At 39.9% G+C, this 17,172-nt stretch overlaps 1 protein-coding gene across 1 annotated transcript in view; it reads right to left on the bottom strand.

Annotated features, from left to right (window-relative positions):
* Positions 1-17,172, bottom strand: part of SAXO1 (stabilizer of axonemal microtubules 1) — a 110,139-nt gene that overhangs the window by 71,007 nt on the left and 21,960 nt on the right. The window lies entirely within an intron of this gene.

Genomic DNA, 17,172 nt, shown 5'->3' with positions numbered 1-17,172 from the left:
GTACATAGCATTGCAGGGCCACATCAGAGTAAAAGTTATCACAAACTAGCAATCAAACTTCACAACTGAAGAAACTAGAAAAAGAACAAGCAATACCACGTTTCAGTAGGAGAAAGGAAACAATAACAATCAGAATGAAAATAAATGAAAAAGAAAAAAGGGTGGCTCAAGAGATAAGTGAAACCAAGAGGTGGATCTTTCAAAAGATAAACAAAATTGACAAACCCTCAACTAAGCCCACTAAGAGAAAAAAAAAAATGAATCAGAAATAAAAAGAGGCCAAATTAAAACAGATGCTGCAGAAATACAAAGGATCATTAGAATCTGCTATGAAACATCTTGATGCAAACAAACTGGGCAATCTAGAAGAAATGGGAAAAAATTTAGAATCATACAACCTTCTAATATTGAATTATGGTGAAGTACAAAGCTTAACAGATCAGTCAGAAAGAGAGTCATTAGAAGTCAAAGACAGAAGTCCAGGACCAAATGGTTTCTTTAGTGAATTCTACCAAACCTTCCAAGAGGACTAATACATATCCTACTCAAACTCTTCAAAAAAAGTGTGAAGTGGGGGCCTCCCTGGTGCCACAAGGGGTTAAGCACAGCAATATGAAGCTATCCGCAGCCTCTGCAACACAAGTTCAATCCCCAGCCTGCCAGGGAGCTACCCACATGGCGCAATAGACCTCGCCTGCTGCTCCCTTCAGCGGTGTATTTCAGTCAGTCTGCCTGTTCTGTTCCCCACTCTCTCTGGTGAATTCTCTCACCCCCTGCACCTCTGACCTGTACCCCAGTTCTTGTAGGTATAAATAAATCTTTTTTTAAAAAAAAGTGTGAAGTGGGTGAAAAGTTCCCTAACACATTTATGAGGACAATTTTAACCTTATCCCAAAACCAAACAAGCACAGAATGAAAAAAGAAAACTACAGCCCAATATCTCTATTGAACACAGATGCACAAATCCTCAACAAAATCGTAGCAAATTGTATCCAGCAATATATTAAGATAATCATCCATCATAATGAATTAAGCTGCATTCCAGGGATGTAAGTTGGTTTAACACATGCAAAATCAATATCATTCACCAGATCAACAAAAGAAAAAATTACATAATCATTTGAAGAGGCATCAAAAAAGCATTTGGCAAGATTCAACATTGATTTTTTATAAAAGCTCTTGATAAAAAGGGAATAAATAGAACTTATCTCAACATAATAAAGGTTCTATATTACATACTCTCAGCCATCACCATACTCAGTGGTGAAAAACTGAAAGCATTTCCCCTAATACTATGAACAAAAGAAGAACATCCATTGTTACCACTATTGTTTGGTGTATTTGAAGTCCTAGCCTGAGCAGTTCGGCAAGAAAGAGCTAAAAGGAATCCAAATGAGAAAGGACATAAAACTATCACTATTGCAAATGACGTTACACACTGAAAATCCAAAGACTCCTAAAATCTACTAGAAATAATAAATGAATACAGTAAAGTGGCAGGATACAAAATACACAAAAATCAGTTGCATTTCTATATGCAAACTACGTGTTATAAAAATAGACAATCGTAAATCAGAGACATCCTGCAGGGGAGGAGGAGGGAGAAGGATCAGAGGGAGGGAGGGAGGAGCACAGGGGACTGAGGTGATGGTTCATAGGTGCATTGGTGAAGGAAACTCTATGGGGACTACACCTGAAGTGGGGGGAAGTAAATATTGTTTTAAAATGAACAATGATGTAAAAAAAAATTAAAAATCAAAAAGTCAAAAAAAGAAGTATATACCATAACTTGGACAGTGTTATACATCAATGATATAAAGCTGGAAAAATGAAAAAAAAAAGTGTTAGAAAAAGTGTCAAAACAATCCCATTTACAATTGCACCAAAAAAACAATGAAATACCTGGGAGTACCTGTGGTAGTACCTATAGTAATGAAGGACCTATGCATCAAAAAGAAGAAGACACTGTTAAAGCAAATAAAAAGACACACAAAAATGGAAAGACTCCCAGGTTCATGGATTGAAAGAATTAAACATTGTAATGACCATAATAGCAAAGGCAATTTATAGATTCAAAATCCCGATGACTTTTTTCAAGGAAATAGAACAATTACAAAACTTATATGGAGGGCCTAGCTGGTGGTGTAAGGGGTTAAGACGCAACATATGAAGCTGTCCACAGCCTCTGCAGCACAAGTTCAATCCCCCCAGCCAACCAGGGAGCAACCCACATGGCGCAGCAGACCTCTCCTGACTCACCCATTGCTCCCCTCAGCTGTGAACTTGGGTCAATCTGCCTGTTCTGTTCCCCACTCTGTCTCTGGTGAATTCTCTCAACCACCCCCGCCCTGCATCTCTGGCCTGTACCCCAGCTCTTGTATGCATAAATGAAAAAAAAAATCTTTTTTAAAAAAAAACTTATATGGAACCACAAAAGATCCTGAATATCCAAAGTAATCCTGGGAGAAAAGAAAAATGGAGATAGCATACTGCCTGACTTCAAGCTACACTACACAGCAACAGCAAGTAAAACAGTATGGTACTGGAACAAAAACAGAACAATGGAACAGAAATAGAGACCCCAGAAATAAATCCACACAAATATGGACAGCTAATCTTTGACAAAGGCACTGTGACCAATGGAGGAAAAAAGAGCCTTTTTTTACAAACGGTAATGGGAAATACTGAGTCACGTGCCAAAAAAAAAAAAAAAAAAGGAAACAAGATCATTAACTCCATAGACAAAAATTAAATCAAAATGCAATAAATATTTCAATTTAAGATCTGAAACCATAAATTCTTAAAGGAAACATAAGGGATACACTACTGGACATCTATGACAAAGATGTATTTGCAAACATACTCCAACATTAAGGGGAAAAAAAGCAAAACAAATAAGTGGACCTCTATCAAACTAAAGCTTTTGTATTCTCAAGAGAAACTATCACAAAAGCTAACGGGCAACCTACAAACTGGGAGAAGATATTTGCACATCACATTTCTGACAAGGTTAATTTCCAAATATATAAAGTGCTCAAATAACAACAAAAAAATAAACCCAATCAAAAATGGGTAAAAAATCTAAATTGGCACTTCCCCAAAGACAACATTCAGATGGACTTCAGGCATATGGAAAAAAAGTTCCAAGTCACTTATAACGGAAATGCAAATCAAAACCACAATGAGATATCACCTCACCCTTGTAGAATGGCCTATATCAAAAGGAATGGAAATAACAAACTTTGGCAAGGATGTGGAGAAAAAGGAACAATCATCCTGTGTTGGTGGGAAAGCAATTTGGTGCAGCCTCTATGGAAAACAGCATGGAGATACAAAATAAAAATGGAAATACGGCATCATTCAGCAATATGACTTCTAGGTATTTAACCAAGGATTTTGAAAACCCTAATATGAAAAGATTTATTTACTGCCATGTTCACAGCTGCACTATCAGTAATAGCCAAGTGATGGAATCGACTAAAAACCCAATGACAGATGACTCGGTTGAGAATTGTGTAATAGTACTCAACTATTTAAAAGATGAAATAGTGCCTTTTAGATGAAATAGATGGATCTTGAAGTGATTATGCTAATTGAAAAAAGTCAGAAAGTGAAAGGCCAATACCGATGGTTGTGGAATATAAATAACCAAAGAACACATACTGGCAAAGCACAGCAAAAATAATCCTTAGATTCTGTGAAAAATATAATGGTTACCAAAGAGAACTGTGAGGAGGGGGTAAGGAAAGGAATGAGATAGGTGATTGACACTAGAAGGTGAGTGAAGCATGTGCACATATGGAGGTGTGACAAGGTATCCCCAAAGTTATAAAGATACATAAATAATAACAATTTATTAACAGCAGAAGTGGTGACAGTTGGCATTAAAAAGCAAGAGGAAAACTTTTGGAAATATCCTCTATTTTCAACTTTCCTCTTTGGAATTTATAAGTTTTTTATTTATGAAATAAGATCTATAGACTTAAGTGCACAAAAAGTAGTTAGAGAGGGTCTCCCCTGTGGCGCAGTGGTTGAGCACTGGGTTGTGAAACTGCCCACGGCCTCTGAGGCACCAGTTCAATCCCTGGCTACCTCCGGCCACTGGAGGAGGGTCCCACATGGCGCGCAGACCTCTCCTGCCACCCGCTGCTCCCCTCAGCAGTGTACTTCGGTCCTTCTGCCTGTTCTGCTCCCCGCTCTGGCTCTGGTGAATTCTCTCACCCTCCTGTGCTTCTGACTGTACCCAGTGCTTGTATAAATAAATAAATAAATCTTTTTTTTTTAAAAAAAAAAAAAGTAGTTCTAGAATGAAGTTACATTGATTATAATAAGGCATAAATGGTCTCTCTCTCCTATCCACTATCATTACTTTCATGGAAAATGGCAAATATCCCACCTCCTCTGAATGGAATCATCTGAGAATGGCTTTGAGACTAGAAAATTAATAAAACAAATAAAATGATGCCAAAACATAACATTCTATGCCTCTTTCTTTCCTGACCCAGTGCTTTTTAAGTGAAACTGGAGAACAAACTCCTCATCCGATACCAAATGACTAATTCAATTAAATTCAAACTGAAGTCCTGTTTTACATGGCTATAATACAGTCTGCATTGATGTTTATAAAGAGCTTAGAGATTTTTAGGTTATTGATGTTATCTGATCCCTAAGTGATCAAATAGCCACTTATTAATGCAGATTTATCTTAGAGAACTTCAAAAATATACATTTAACTTATAGAGATAATCGATTCGTAATTAAAGACTAGCTATATGAAAGCATACCTTTTTAGCCATCTTGTACACACACCCCTGTCTCATGGTACCTCAAATCTTCAAGTGTTTGGTACTTTCAGACTTTTTTTAAATAAACAACTCAGAATTTATACAAGCACCCGAAGAACTACAAGCAGAATATCAAATTCGCATCATACTGTGCTGAAATGAAGTTTTGAATCTCAACTATGTCACTCAAAGGTTCTCGGTGTGTAGGTAGTGGGCAGCTTTCCATGGAGTATAATTTGAGTACAATTTGAGTCTCACCTGTCCCAAAGAAACCTCCACCTCATTCCTCAAGCAGCCAAACTTGGACCATTGATTATAACATTTCAGACAATAGAGGAGACGGGAGGAAGTGTATGAATCACATGGGAAAGCTGTTTCTTTACCGAGGTTATCTTAAGCATGAAAAGCACATGCAGCTACTTCGGCAAGTACCAACATCTTTGTTTTTTCAGAAGAATTAAGTAAACCCAAGACCACACCATTACAAGCGTCAGACAGAAGTTTAACATCTAATCTCAGATGCTACCACCTCCCACCCACCAAGATTCACAGAGCTGGGCCTCCCCTCGTGGCACAGGCAGTTGAGCGCAGTGCTGTGAAGCTGTCTGCAGCCTCTGCAGCACTGGTTCAATCCCGGCCAGGCGGCTGGCGAGGGTCCCACATGGCACAGCAGACCTCTCTGTGTATCGCCCGCCATTCCCCTCAGCAGTGTATTTCATCAGTCTGCCTGTTCTGTTCCCCACTCTGTCTCTGGGGAATCCTCTCACCCCTCATGAATCTGGCCAGTACCCTGGTTCTTATATAAATAAATAAATCTTTAAAAAAAAAAGTTTCACAGTTAAATTCACAAGTTTTCATTTTACTTCTAACTACTACCAAATAACACATGTCCTACTTCCTGTGCCTATAATGACAGACATTTAAAAGGAAATAAATCAATAGGTACCTAAAGGTTATATCACAAAGGGTCCCAATTAAACGGTTGCCTGAGAGGGGGGAGGCCTCCTTCTCTAAACACATGCTAACCTATTCAGATGGGAGAGCAGAGCAGATTGTTGAGTACTTTTGTCAGAAAATGAAAGCCTTAGTGATCAAGATTCCTATGAGGAAATAGGATTCACATTACACTATGACTTCTAGATCTTAAGGCTGCCTACCTGAACAGCCTCTGGAGACATGCCACGAGGAACTGCTAGCTTAAAAGTGGTCCAGGGGGCCTCCCCGGTGGCGCAGCGGTTGAGCGCTGGGTTGCGAAGCTGCCCGCGGCCTCTACAGCGCCGGTTCGATCCCCGGCTGCTCCCCGGCCACTGGAGGAGGGTCCCACGTGGCGCGCAGACCTCTCCTGACACCCACTGCTCCCCTCAGCAGTGTACTTCAGTCCTTCTGCCTGCTCTGCTCCCCGCTCTGGTGAATTCTCTCACCCTCCCGCGCTTCTGACTGTACCCAGTGCATGTATAAATAAATACATCTTTTAAAAAAAAAAAAAAAAGAAAGAAAAAATATATAAATAAATAAATAAAAGTGGTCCAGGACTAAGGAAAGCCCAGAGTCTGTGGAATGACAGTAAAGAGACACCAGGCTTATTTTAATTCTCCAAAGAACTCTATATGACGTAAGTATCTTTCATCACCTCCTCCCATTCTACAGAAAAGGAAATAAGACTGAAAAGATTAATAATCTTGTCCGCTGAGCAAGTCTACCTGAGGATGCCATGACAAAGTACCACAAAATGGGTGACCTAAACAGCAGCAACATGTCTCACAGTTCTAGGCTAGAAGTCTAAAATCAAAGTGTCAGCAAATTAGGTCCCTAGAAGAGGGGCTGTGAGGGAGAATCTGCTCCATGCTGCTCCCCTAGCTTCTGGCAGCCTGGGCATCCCTTGACTTGTAGCTGCAGTTCCCCTTATGTCTTCCCTGTGTCCAGAGTTTTCCATTTAAGAAGGACACCAGTCATATTGGACTGGGGCCCATCTTAATGACTCCTGTGACCTTGACTACAACTGTCAAGACTATTTCCCAATAAGGTCACATTCTGAGGTATGGGGGATTAGGACTTCATGTCTTTTGGGGGACATGATTCCTTCCATAACACATAGCTATTAAGTAACCAGGCTCTCCAATAAACCACTTCTCTGTAAACCCGACTCCCCGGGCAGGCCGCACCTGCTCGATGACAGAGCAGAGGCTTCCAAGTGAGAGGACTGGAGGGGGTGGGGCTGGAGAGAGTTGGAGAGAGACAGATAACTGAAACAGCATGGATAAGGGAACTGCCAAGTCCCTCGTGTGCATGTACTGGTCTACCAATTTATTTTCAAATTCACCCCACACATCTGTTAAGAGCTTTTTTGAGATCACACTTGCTGTGTGGGGTTATGTCCCACAGGAAATGCAGGACTCAGTCTGCCTCTGTCCTCAAACATTCCACCCAATCAGAATGGAGAATGAGGGGGTGCACAGACATATGCACGGTGAGAGACAAGTGCCACGGTGAAAGATGCCACACTAAAGATGGTAGGGAGAGATGCAAGGTGCAGGCCACCGTGACGATACAGAGCAGCATGGCTTTCATTCCACCTCACTCTGACTTCTTGAGAAAAGGCTTTGTTGCAGGCAGAACTTCAACCGAAGGGGGCATAAGACAAAGATGGAAGGTGAAGAGAACAAATAGTTCTCAATTGTGAGCTTTGTATGGGGAATCTAAATAGGGGACTCTCCTGGAAGCCAGCACACTCAATGTTTAAAATCACTGATTATTGTGCCCTCTTTACAGGTGAAGAAGCGGAAGCTTGGCAAACTTTAGGGAGGGCGTAAGACCAGAATGCAAACTCACAACGCAGCTGGAAATGCAACAGTCCTAACAGTCCTAGCACAGGATTCAGGTAGCTGGCTCTCAAGGGGTAGAGAAATACCAAAGGAGTAAAACAAATTCACCTGCTTGTCGTTTTAGGCACGAAGACAAACAGAAGTGTGGTTCTGCATGCCACCATCAGAGGGATTTTTATTCCAAAATATCAAGTCAGCTCCAATTCACCAGTTTAAAATAAAATCGTTTACTATAAGCCAAGGTAGAAAAAACAATTCAGAAAGGTATAAAACTGATTATGTCTAAAAACAGAAGTTTTTACATGTAGCTATGCATATGTGGATATGTTTGTGTACATGTGTTTTTATGTGTGCATTTTTTCCCTTAAGCCATTAAAGCCCTAGGAAAATTTTATGACAACAATGTGCCATGTACATAAAAGATGGATGGGTTAAAGTTACTGTTTTCTTAAGATTTGTCTGGCATTTGACAGCCATGCACCAGTGCACTATCTGGAAAGATTTAGGACTTCTGCTGTAAAATTATTTATTAGTTGTTATTTATACTACGTGCTCACTGGCAGACCACCCAGGGCTGTAACAACAAAAGCAGTCACGCTGCATCTCTCCAAAACAAGCAAAAGACCTCAGGGGCCACCTTTGGGTGTCACCACTGAAAGATGTGGCTTCCGGCAGGGAAGTATGTTCTATATTTTGAAGGTGCTGCCATCCTACCAGAGACCTATTAAATGAAAAACACCCGGGTTCAGCATGAGCGGGCTTGGACTAACCTCTCCCTTTCAGGCCCTCAGTTGAAGGAAGGGGTGAGCCCAACTCTTTCCAAGCTCTCCCCTCCTGAACCTAGATTTTTATATGGCTGGAATCATAGCAGTTGCATACTAACCCCTGGATGTGATCTGGGGCTAATCCCAGTACCTTAGGCCTGCAGAATCCAACAAGCTGCCAGCATATTTCTGACCTCCCCATTTGGTATGAGTAAGCTAACAAGGCATACTTGAACATTCTTTAAGGCCTCAAAAGAAAAGCTCATTGTATAACATTTAATTTTATTAAATATGTCAAGGTTGTAGTTCCACTAGACCATCCAAGAAGAGATCGAGTTTTTCTTTTTGAAATGTAGAGAGTAACTATAGAATGCCACATTTATACTACTTATGCTGATTTAAATAAGTACAAAAATAAATTATCAAGATTCTTCCTTCCCCTACACTACCCTCCTAAAAACTTTTGGGAATTGGTAGCTATTCCCTTGAGCAATTTGTCTAGAAGTTTAATAATCTAACACTGATATACAAGTTTCTCCTTCAGTACACGTGATTAATCCCCTCACTTGTTGTGATCAAGTGTCATCAGCCAAAGGCTCATCATGGAATAAATATCTCATTCAGGGAGCTCATGGGTGATAGAGAGTTCAGTCTCCTTTTTCTGAGAGTGAAGTTATCTTTCAACCAAAATCATCTAGGTCTGCTCACTGGGCTAGAACTTCTGATTCCAAGTCCTGCTCTCCTCCCACTAAAGCAGGATGTTCTGGCTAGTAGGAGAGAGCTTGAGGGATGTTTTTCTGTGCCTTTTTTGACCTTATTTCTATTTAGTGAGTCCCAAACCTAGCTACCTCCCAATAACTTCTCAGGACCAAGTGCCACACAGGTCTGATGAATCTATCCACAGAAGCGACAGCTTTTTCAAAATTCCAAGTAAACCAGGTTTAAAAAGAAGTACACAGTCATATTAAAACAGTGCTAAAAGAATGCCAATGAACAGTGCCAAGGTAGGGAACAGGTCACTGTGGGTTCTGACCCCTGCACTAAAACAATTGCAAGAGCTCTGTGTGTGTGTAGGGGGAGGGGGGAGGGTGGCACCATGTTGGCCTGGCTCACCACAGCCCTCTCTCCCTGTGGCTACAGGGAACTGCAGTGCTGGAGCTAACCCAGTGAGGGCACAACTGTTCTCCAGGAAGCCCCAGGCCAGGAGCCATGAGACTGGGGCTTTGCCTTGGCTGCTAGAGCTTGCAACCTTGCCACTGCAGATCCAGTGGGGCTGCATACCCTGAGGCTGTGACAGGAACCACCATCACCACCACCCACTGTTGTTGCCTCTGTCTGAGGCCCCCATGGAATCTGCTCACAGTGGGAGTTGAATGCCTGCAGCTTCCACCGGTCTTTAGAGGGACCTGTGCCAGCTGACCCTCAGGCCGTACACACTGAGGCGCCCACGGTACTAACCAAGCCGGGAAGCCTCAACAATCAGGCAGTGGGAAAAACTAATTTTGCCCCATGGCTTGTGCCATAGGGATCTGATTTCAGTTATAAACACCCAATAATTCATAAGAACCCTCTTTACCCACTGCTAGAGGCAAGAAGAGCACTTTAAGCAAGAGTGAGACTTTTATGGACAGAAGAAAGTAAATATTCTCTTTTTATCTGGAGGAAAAAACAATGTGTGACACAGTTTGATATTGCAAAAGCTCACAATATACTCTCTAAAACAAGGGGAAAAATAGGGCCTCCCCTGGTGGCGCAGGCAGTTGAGCGCTGCGCTGTACCACATGGCGCAGCAGACCTCTCCTGTCACACCACTGCTCCCCTCAGCAGTGTATTTCATCAGTCTGCCTGTTCTATTCCCCACTCTATCTCTGGTAAATCCTCTCACCCTCCCATGCATCTGGCCTGTACCCCAGTTCTTGTATAAATATTTTAAAAATAAATAAAATAAGGGGAAAATAAATGAAAGTAATCAAATTCAAATCAGATATCTTAATAAGGGCTCTCAAAACAAGAACGCAGAACAAAAAATAAAGTACTTTTAAAAGTTTTTTCCTTTTCAAAGTTTTATTATGCAAATTTCCAAACATACTCAAAAATAAAATAGTTTAATAAATCACCATAAATCACCAAATAAGCATCACTCATTCTTCACAATTATTCAGATTTTGCCATACTTGTTTCATCAATTCCCTTTTGAGAAATCACGTTCATACTATGGTATGCATCTCTATCATAAAAGCATTTGACAAAACTCAATATCCTTCCTGGATTAAAAAAAATCACTTAATAGGGCCTCCCCAGTGGCGCAGCGGTTGAGCGCCGCACTGCAAAGCTGTCGCAGCCTCTGCAGTGCCAGTTTGATTCCCCGCCGGCCAGGGAGAACCCCACACGGCGCAGCAGACCTCGCCTGCCTCATCCGCTGCTCCCCTCAGCAGTGTCAAATCACAATGAGATTTCACTTCATCCTTGTGAGAATGGCCCATATTAAAAGAAAAATGCAAGTGACAGATGTTAGCAAGGTTGTGATGAAAATGGAACTCTCATGCACTGTTGGCATGAGTGCAAGTCGGTGCAGCCCCTGTGGGGAATGGTATAAAGATTTCTTTTGGAAATTCTGTACAATCCAGCAATACCAGCAAGAGGAGATGGGGGATATATTAGGTATTCATCCAAATCTTATGAAAACACTAATATGAAAAGATCTATACCTTTGTATATAGCAGCACTGTCCAAAATTTCCAAGTTATAAAATCAACTTAAATGCCCTTCAACAGAGAGGAATAAAGAAATTGTGGAATATATACTAAACAGAATACTACACAGCTGTGAAAAAGATGAAATAGTGGCATTGCCACAAAATGGATGGACTTCACTTGCTATGGTAAGTGAAGTCACTCAAAAGTGAAAGACCCAAGAAACATACACAGACAAAAAACAGTAGGAATAAATTTTTACTTATTAAAAGAACGTAATGGTTACCAGAAGGAACAGAAAGGGGAGAGGAGATGGGGGAGGGAGGCAGGTGGGGTATTGGCATGGGCAGTTTGGTAGAAGATGATTGGAATATGTGCAGATAAAGAAGAGTAAAAATGTACCCCCAAAAAATTAAAGTAAAACTTTAAGAAAAAAATATACAAAATATTCAAAAAATTCATAAGCAGAAAATCAAAATGAGAAAGTGTCACAGGATTTGAACAGTTTCAAAAACAGACTTACAAATGGCAAACAAGCCTGTGAAAACATGCTCCACATAGCTAATCATAGAAATGTAAATCAAAACCTCAATGACACATTGTTTCACTCCTGTAAGAATAGTTATTAAATAAGATAAGAGACCACAAGGATAGAGAGACCAGGAACTTTTGTGCACCATTGGTGGGAATGTAAACTGGTACAGCCACTATGAAAAATAATGTCGAGTTTCCTCAAAAAAATTTAAAATAGAATTACCATTTGACCCAGCAATCCCACTGCCATAGTTATTCAAAGAATACAAAAATAGTAATTCAAAAAGTTATATGCACCCCTATGCTTATTGCAGCATTTACAATAGTTAAATATGGAGGCAAACCAAGTGCCCATTGATGGGTGAATGGATAAAGAAAATGTGATACAAGTACATCAACAGAATATTACTCAGGCATAAAAAATGAAATTGTGTCATTTGTGACAATACGAATTCACTCTGAGGGCATTATGCTAAGAGAAATAAGAGACAGAAAGACAAATACTGTATGGTCTTAATTATGTAGAATCTTAAAAAAAGAGTTCATAGATACAATGACGGTAGAGGGTAGAAAGAAGGTAGGTTTAATAGGTAAAAGAGCTCAAAAGATACAAACTTCCAGTTATAAGTCACAGGGATATAATGTACAGCACAGTGACTATAGTGCATAACATTGCTGCATATTTGAAAGTTATTAAGAGAGTAGATCTTAAAAGTTCTCCACAGTGGGCCTCCCTGGTGGCACAGAGGTTGAGCGCTGGGTTGAGAAGCTGCCCGCAGCCTCTATAGTGCCGGTTCGATCCCCGGCCACTGGGCGAGGGTGCCACATGGCACGCAGACCTCTCCTGCCTCTCGCTGCTCCCCTCAGCAGTGTACTTCGTCAGTCTGCCTGTTCTGCTCCCCGCTCTGGTGAATTCTCTCACCCTCGCGCGCTTCTGACTGCACCCAGTGCTCGTATGAATAAATAAATAAATCTTTAAAAAAAAAAAAAAAGTTCTCCACAGAAAAAATATCTGTGGCTTTGGTAATATTAACTATACTTATTATAGCGATCATTTTGCAATATATAAATATCAAATCATGTTATAAACCAGAGATTAGTGTTAAAAGTCATTTCCATCTCAATTTTAAAAGACCAATAAATTCAGAATAGAAGGCAACTTCACAAGATAAAGACTATATATGAAAAACTTATAGCTAACATCATATTCAATGATGAAAGATTAAAATTTTTCCCCTAAGATCAGAAACATAACAAAGATGTCTATTTTCACCACTTCTATTCAACATAATATTAGAAGTATTAGTCAAGAAAAAGAAACGGTATCCAAATTGGACAGAAAGAACTAAAATTATTCCTCTTCACATGTAATCTCATATGAAACCCTAAAAAAAATTTTTTAACTGTTAGAATAAATTCAGCAGTTTCAGGGTATAAAATCAAGACACAAAATCAGTTGCATTTCTGTACACTAACAAGCCAAAAAGAAAATCAAGGAAACAATTCCATTTGCAAATCAAACATCTGATAAGGGATTAACATCCAGAATATATAAAGGATTACAATTCGACAACAAAACCCAACGATTTAAAATGGGCAAAGGACAAGAATAGATATTTCTGCAAAAGACATACACATGGCCAACAAGCACATGAAAAGATTCTCAATAGGACTAGTCACTGGAAAAGTGCAAATCAAAACCACAGTAATGTATCACTTCACAACCATTAAGATGGAAATTATGGGGTGGGGAATTAACAACAAATATTGGTGGGAATGTGAAGAAATTGGAACCTGTGTGCATTTATAGTAGGAATGTAAAATGGTGCAGCCTCTATCCAAACTGTACATGGGTTCCTTAAAAGTTAAACAGATTTATCATGTGCTCAAGCAATTGCACTTTAGGTATATACACAAAAGAATCAGATACTTGCACATCAGTGATCACAGCAGTATTATTCATTATAGCCAAAAGGTAAAAACAACCTGACATCCATCATAGATGAATAAACCAAATATGGTATACACATACAGTAGAAAATTATTTTGTCTTAAAAGGAGTAGAATTCTATACATACTAAATACATGGATGGACCTTGAAAATATTATGTTAATGAAATAAGTCAGATTAAAAAGAACAAATTTATAAAGGGAAAATACAATAGAAATATCAGGAACTGGTTGGGCGGAGGTAGAAAAGGCAAGTTATTAACAGACACAGTTTCTTTGGAATGATAAAATAATTCTGGAAAGGGATAGTTGTAGTGTTTGTGAATGCAGTTAATGTCACTAAATCTTGTATCTAAAAAATGGTTAAAATGGTACATTTTATATTTTATCACATATTAAAAAAAAAAAAGCTCTAAAAAAAAAAAATCAATATTTCCTTAACCTACCAGTACATTTTTAGGGATTTTAGAATTGATGGTCTCAAAATTTAGTCAATTCGTCAAATATTTTAGATTCTCTTTTTCTGCCCCATTTGAGTTGTACCCTAATTGTCAGACTTCAATTCAGAACAGCAAAGCGTTCCTTTCCTTTCTTAGCACTTATCTCTATAATTGTCATCTAAATCAGGAGTTGGCAAGTGACAGCCCTTGGACCTAATTTGGCCCACCAACTGTTTTTGGACAGTTTGTGAGCTAAGAAGGATTTTTACATTTTAAAATAGCCCCCCAAAATTAGATGAATAATATAAGGGATTAACAGGCCTCCCTGGTGGCGCAAGTAGTTAAGCACCACACTATGATGCAAACTGCAGCCTCTGCAGCACGAGTTCGATCCCCAGCTGGCTAGGGAGCAACCCATATGGCGAGGCAGACCATTCCTGTCTTGCTCGCTGCTCCCCTCCGCAGTGTTTTTTAGTCAGTCTGCCTGTTCTGTTCCCCACTCTGTCTCTGGTGAATTCTCTCAACAACCCCAGGCCTGCATCTCTGGCCTGTACCCCAGCTCTTGTATGCATAAATAAATAAATCTTTTAAAAAATGTATGAGGGATTAACATGATAATGATATTGCATAAAACATGAAAAGTATATGTATATACTTGTGTGTGTTTATATACATATATACAACTATATATACGCATATATATATACACAATATATATACACACAACTCTATATATATACACACACATATATATACACACACACACACACATATATATATATATATATATATATATACACAACTTAAATTTCAGTGTGACAATAAAATTTCACTGGAACTTAGCCAGGCTAGTCCTTTAACATATTGTCTGTGGCTGCTTTTGCACTTTGAAGCAGAAGTGAGTTGTTGAGACACAAAGGAGATTGTCCTGCAAAGCCTAATATTTATATCATCCAGTTCTTTACAGAAAACTTTGCCAATCCCTGTCCTAAACGATCAACTTAGAAAAGTCAGACTGCAATGACAAATCACACTGGAATTTGCAACTTTTAAAACTGTTCTTTTAATGATCTGAACAACATGGCCATCTCACACTGAACTGACCTTTACTTTCACCAAAGACTTTTTAATTTCTGACTTCTGAAGGGAGTTACTTTGAAAGTTATTTTGAAGTCCATGGTGAATAAGAAATTGGGGCTGAAGGATGAGGGATTGCCATATTTGAAGAGTTGAGCCATTGTGGCAGATACCCAGTGTCTATATTCCCCTTCTTTCATGGTAATGAGGCATAACTCCAGCAGAGAGCCCTTAGGGTCAGAATAGAATAGGAAAAGCCTCAGAGGAATAAGGAGAAATCCAGAGATAAGGGCAACAAATTCCAAGGGGACTAATCAAACACCCCTGGTCTAGGGGCAACAGGACATTCCTGGACAAGGATAATAAAGAAAAAGGATTCTGGGACATGGAGACTTAGTTCTGGGCTCAGAGACATTTAAGCAATGAGTGAGACCACCGAGATCTAACCAATCACAAAGAGACTGGTGAGCTTTAGAATAATTAAGGAAAGAAGGTGCATATTGGGTCTCTCCCAGTGGCACAGGGGATTGAGCGCAGCGCTATGAAGCTGTCCGCAGCCTCTGAGGCACCAGTTAGATCCCAGCCAACTAGCGGGAGTCCCACATGGTTCAGCAGACCTCTCCTGTCTCGCCCACTGCTCCCCCTCAGCAGTGTATTTCAGTCAGTCTACCTGTTCTGTTCCCCACTCTGTCTCTGGTGAATCTTCTCACCCTCCCGCACATCTGGCCTGTACCCCAGTTCTTGTATGCATGAATAAATAAATCTCTTTAAAAAAAAAGTGCATATTCCCTGAGGCAGGACTCCACTTTGGCTTCCTTGCCCCTCCCTGGCCTGGTTGTCCCACTTTATTTCTGTTCCTTTTCTTCCCCAATAAACTTTCTTTCTCTAAACAAATCTGCCTCTTCACTAGCTTGCTTGAGCATCAGAGAAGTCCCTGCTGCAGCTTCGTGAGACACCAACCGGTGGTGGTCTAGTGGCTGGAACTCAGCGCTGCCCCTGCAGACTGGGATCCCTTCCTGGCTGGGAGACTAGGCCTGAAAACCTGACATTATGGTATCAGCTATAGAATTCCCAGTGTTCAGCTGAGTTAGCTAGAAAGCCTTGTGTGTTCTGTGATATCTCCATAAAGAGTGTACATGGGGGAGCGGAAGGGAGTCTACTCTTTCTAGCTGAATATGGATGACACAACAACTAGACGTCAAAGAACCATTTTGGATCATGCATCTAGAGAAGGTTAGTCATCAAGACAGAAAGACCCTTGGTCCCTGACATTGTAAGCTGCCCTGTCAGCCCTGGACTTCTTAGGTAAAAGAAAAATACTTGCGTGTAAATCACTGCGATTTTAGGTTTTCTGGTACATGCAGTCAAACTTTATCCTAAATATTACAATGGTGTAAACAAATAAAAGATAAACTTAATCTAAAACACTACCCTGAGTTTTTTTTTAGGACAAATACATAACCTTGTTGGAGAGAACTTAAAGGGGGAAAAGGCATGTTATTCATTTGGTCAGGACATTATATTAAAGGATAAGAAAATGAGCATGCTAGATTGCACATTGTTTAAAAATAGAGTTGCAATATGTAAACATACCCTTGATATTATAAACTTTCAGGAAAGATACATAAAAAATCAATAATGGGGCCTCCCCTGGTGGCGCAGCAGTTGAGCGCTGGGCTGCGAGGCTGCTCTCAGCCTCTGCAGTGCCCGTTCGTTCCCCAGCTGCCGGCAAGGGTCCCACAAAAAGAAAAAAAAAAGAAATCAACAACGATTGTTTTTTGTTTTTTGTTTTTTTTAAACAACGATTGTCTTTAGGAAAGGGAACTGAAGGTACAATTTGAAATTTAACCATAGATTTCTATTTCCTTAAAAAAAATACAGAAATAAAAATAATCATACAAATGCTGCAAACTCAAGCCTAAATTCCCTATAATGCATGAAATGATATTAATGAAAGATTTAGAGCATTAAATTATATGTTAATGTGGATAACTTTAATCACGTTCCATCAATAGACTAAAATAACTGTTCCCTTATTCAATACTTACAGAGAGGCCACAACATAGTAGCACAGCCCTGGGGATTGGGAAAACAACAATAAATCAATT

The sequence above is a fragment of the Talpa europaea genome, assembly GCF_964194135.1.
Source record: "Talpa europaea genome assembly, chromosome: 7".
NCBI lineage: Eukaryota > Metazoa > Chordata > Mammalia > Eulipotyphla > Talpidae > Talpa > Talpa europaea.
This window is presented reverse-complemented; position numbering and strand designations above follow the sequence as displayed.